This window comes from Bubalus kerabau, chromosome 21 (assembly GCF_029407905.1).
Source record: "Bubalus kerabau isolate K-KA32 ecotype Philippines breed swamp buffalo chromosome 21, PCC_UOA_SB_1v2, whole genome shotgun sequence".
In the NCBI taxonomy this organism is placed as follows: Eukaryota; Metazoa; Chordata; class Mammalia; order Artiodactyla; family Bovidae; genus Bubalus; species Bubalus kerabau.
This window is the reverse complement of record NC_073644.1, coordinates 63,009,178-63,013,833: the sequence shown is the minus strand read 5'-3', so window position 1 is coordinate 63,013,833 and position 4,656 is coordinate 63,009,178. Positions and strand designations below refer to the sequence as shown.

General features: G+C 45.6%; 1 pseudogene; it reads right to left on the bottom strand.

Annotated features, from left to right (window-relative positions):
- Positions 1–1,986: 1,986 nt before the first annotated feature.
- Positions 1,987–4,133, bottom strand: LOC129635863 (heterogeneous nuclear ribonucleoprotein H-like; annotated as a pseudogene).
- Between the last annotated feature and the right edge of the window lie 523 nt (positions 4,134–4,656).

Genomic DNA, 4,656 nt, shown 5'->3' with positions numbered 1-4,656 from the left:
CAGGACGAGTTGTCAGGGAGAGAGGAGGCAAGCAGAAGTGAGCAAAAGAAGGCTCTGTTTAGAGAGAAAGTCCATGAAAACAAGATCTGAGGTGGCCTCTTTAGCCCAGTACAGCTTGAATGTGGAAGACTATGTGTGATTTTGGAGCAGGAAATGCTACGCACCGCAGGATCTTGCCTAGAGAATTCCATGGCCAGAGGAGCCTGGCGGGCTACAGTTCATAGAGCCACAAAATGTCGGGCACGACGGAATGAGTATCCATGTGTGATGTATTAGAGTCCGAGAGTACTAATAAGATGGATTAAGCAAATAGAAAAGTATAGATAGAACAAGTGATGACTTCAATAACATGGAACATAAGCATATTGAGTTTGTGAGAATCTGATGCAGCCTACAGTTCTTGGGAAAATACAAATCTATAAGTTATAGATGAATTATTTTATAATTTATCCAGTGATAGGAAATAAAGGGAATCATTTAAATTAAAAAAAAAAAACCCTTATAAACATGAGGAAATGTCTAACATTTGAATGCAATAGGATCCTAGTCATCCTGTATGGATCTCCACATGATAACATTTCTACAGTTATATACACTTAAAACTATTTTTAACCACAAATTTAATTAGGTTTCTCTGGAGACCCAGCCATGCTCTAGTCTGGCTGGAGATGCAGCATGCCACTCAGGAGACTCTAGGAAACCTGTCAAAGTTAGACATAAATATAAAAAAATGAGTGACCGTTTCTGTAGCTCATACTCCATCTATGTCAAGCCAAGGTAACAAACAACACAGAATCCTGTCAAGCATTTATTTCATGTCGGCGACACCCAGGCCACAGTTGACTAATTTTTTTCCCCTTTCAAAATTGGCCAAATCTTTACGTACCATGTAGAGAATATTTTTGTCTTCACTTGGAAACGCGCTCTACTGGTTGGATTATGTAAAAAAAAAAAAAAAGCCCATGAGAAAGCATGTTCCTTAATTAATAGAGTGAACGGTAACATCAATTAAGAACAGATAATGGGCTGCAGTTTGGACGGACTGTTAAGAAGAGGAAGCAGTTGGAAGCTGAACAGCACAGGACGCTGCCGTCTCCAGGACGGTGAGCCTCAGGCTGGGTGGGCACGAGGTGAGCTCCGGGGAGCGCGGGGGCAGCCTGCTCCGGCGGGGCGGGCAGGCTCGTGCGCCCGCCGGCTGTCGCCTCGGAGCCAGCGCTTCTCCCCAAGCCCCCGAGCTCGGCTCACCAGGATGCGGACCGAGAGGCGCGGCCTGCGGCCGTTGTTCCTGCGCCCGTTGCTCTGGTCCCAGGCCTGGTCAGGAAGGGAGGCCTCTCTTAACATACCAGCTGGTGGCTGCCGGTCGGGCTACCGCGGGAAATGCGTGCCCAGTGTGCCGGGCACTGTGTGTGCTCATCGCGCACGATAGGAAGTCCAGCAGCAGCGCTGGGGTGAACGGCTGTGAACCACGGGGGCCGGGGGCAGGGCGGGCCGGAGCCGGGCCGCCTGGAGACTCCTTCAGACCTGGATCTGCCGGGCAGATTCTCCGGCAACGTCAGGTGCCTATTTCAGTTGGACTTTGTCACTCACATGGTTCTTTCTGGAATTGTTCAAGCAAGTCCTGTTTATTTTGTTTCTGTTTTAAGAGAGAAATAGAAAGAAAGAAAAAAAGAGAAACTGGAAGAAACATAAGTCTTTTCAATAACCTGAAGTTTGATTTTGAAATGCAAGGACGGTAGCAATAACGACAGAGCTCCGTGGAAATCAAAATTTTAATATAATTCCTCGAAAAGAGTTAGTCACTCAAAATCCTTTAGTGCGTCTTTTCAGAGTATGGGATTTGGGACATTCAGACAAAAGTCACTGATCTTTTTTTTTTTTTTTCTAAAAGAAGATTTATTTGACAAGTTTCACCTAAAAGAAAAATCACAATACAGTGAAACATTTAAATCAAGGCCTCAGAATTTCATACAAACACCAAAACCAGAATGCTAAAGTATTGGTATTGCATATCAAATTTCCCCCAATAACTTAAAAAAAAAGCTTAAGCTTACGTGCCATAGAGGGTATTAAATTGAACTAGAATTAACAAACATGCCAAATGTTTCACTTTTAGTAGACACAACTCCTATGTTGAGTTCTACAGAAAAGCATGTCTTTCAACATGCATCCAGACAGGCTTCGATGTAATATAAGGTAAGAGCAACGTGTAACATAATTCAACAGCTTTAACCCAAATACACTTACTGCTCAAGTACACCCTACAACAGAACTAACTTGAGAAAAGCTGAAAATTGTTTCACAGTAATAGCTTACTGAACCTGGTTGTTACATCCTAGATGAATGTGTGTTTAAAAATACCGAACCTGAAGTCTTTAAAACAATCCTGATTTCCACTTAGAGTAAGCATAAATCACAAGCTTGATTACAAAACAGCTAAACCATAAGTTTTTCTTTTAAAGATGTTGACCAAGGTCAGTGATCAGGATCAGTTACAGTCCCCATCCACCACTCACACTGGACGTGCTGGACGTCCCTCCCATCCGTTCACTCCCCCAGACACTCGGCTTCCACTACTGCAGTAGGTGCCTATCCAATGTTTGATTGAAAATCACTGGATTTCCTGTACAGCTTGGTCATATTCACTTATGCTGCTCTGGCCACCACAGCCGCCTCCATAAGCACCGCTCAGCTGCCGGCTGGCCGGGCCGCCATAACTGGACTGGTTTGCGTAAGCACCACCGCTTGCTCCTGCTGTAGAATCAAGAGTTCTGCATATGTGGTTGCATATTTGCTTTGTCTTTTGATGTAGCTGCCACAGCATCTTCATGGGTTGCAAACTCGACATCTGCTTCACCAGTTACTCTGCCATCAGGACCAGTTTCAGTATGTTCTCTCACAGGGTTGAGTGGTGAAAAAGACTTCTAAGTGCCATTCTCGGGAGCTCTGTGAGGTGGTCCCCACATGTGTGCAGAGTGTCCTGTCGTGTCCTGTTCCACAGTGCCCCATCCCCATGTCTGTGATCTGGCGTTCCTGAAAAACAGTAATTGAGGTCTCTTCCAAATCTACCTGACCCAAATCCGTAGCCATCATTATAGCCATTATAATGATCATAGCCTCCATAACCTCCACCGTAAGCACCACGCCTCGTCCTTCCAAAGCCAGCTCCTCTTCCATGCTGTGATGCCCTCTGCCAGCCCCAGGTCTGTCATAGGGACCTGGCCGCACCACGGCCATAGGTTTTCATGGTGGGTCACAGTGACTTCTAACTTCAGCTCGACTGCTCTTAAAGATTCCCATGTACCTGCGCCCTATTCTTTCCTTGTGTTTATTTAGAGCCATTTCAGCTATTTCCTGTGAAGCAAACCACACGAAGGCCTCCCCGGTACTCCTCCCCTGGAAGTCCACTGGCAATGTTATCCCATTTGGTACGATTTCCAACCCTGCGAAGAGCTGAACCATTTCTTCCTTGCTGCATCCAAAGGGGAGTCCACTAAGCCGTACAAAGCCATCATTGGCCGTGTCAGGACTATTTGGACCAGTATGCTCTAGCACCCAATCCATGTCAGCATTGTTTGACTTGAATACTTCAATATATCTGGGTCCCATAGTTTCTCTGTCTTTTTTCAGGGCCACTTTGACTTCATCCTCTGATTCGAGTTCAACAAAAGCCTTGCCACTCGGTCTGCCTTCTCTGGTGTAGATGAAACGAATACCTTGAGCCCCATTTTGAATTTTGCAGTCCGAAGAAAAACTGCTGCACTTCGTCTGCCGAGCAAGACCAAGGCAAGCTCCGGACTTTCGCCACGAACCCCTCCCCACCTTCCGTGCCCAGCATCATCATCTCTTAGCGGGTGCTGGCATCGAATCAGACTGCCCACACAACTTCAGCGCAGCTAAGACGGAAATAAAAGTCCCCGATCTTTAAAGAATCAAAGATTACCATGATAGGGAGAGGAGAAACAGCAAATAATGAATACGATTAAAATATCAGTTGATGTTTTCTTACTACATACCCTTGAAATATTGCCAATCAGCGTGTCTCTTTTGCCGGTGAAACAGATGAATGTGATATTACAACACCCATCACTGCCCAGCAATGATCGCCCGACATTGTTGTGTTCTCTTTCAAAGTGCTGGGCAAGGATTTTTCATTAAATGCATCATTTACAGCTCACTGCAGTGTTCCGCAAAGTCAATACATATCCTTAACAGAAAGCAAAGAATGAAGCATGTGAAAGAGAGAGACAGAGCGTGGATCCAGCAATTGTCAGGAGCCCAGGGCATGCATTCCATCCTGACGCCAGGCTCCCTGTCAGCGCCTTGGACTGCAAGCAAAGAGGAAAGGCCTGTATCTGCATATTTATCCACCATTCTGGGGTCCCTTGATGGCAGGGTTCTGGGAGTAAAATGGATCTGGGAGTAAAACGGAAATAGTGGGCAATTGAAGGGATGGTAGTCAACCAGCTAGATATTCTCATCACATTACAGTCCCCAAAGTAACAGGAAATGTTTTGCCAAAATGGAATAAAATGACCATGAATGACTTTCCCTCTTCCTGTTGTTATTATTCAGCCTCTAAGTCATGTCCAACTCTTTGCGACCCCGTGGACTGCAGCATGCCAGGCCTGCCTGTACCTCACTATCTCCTGGAGTTTG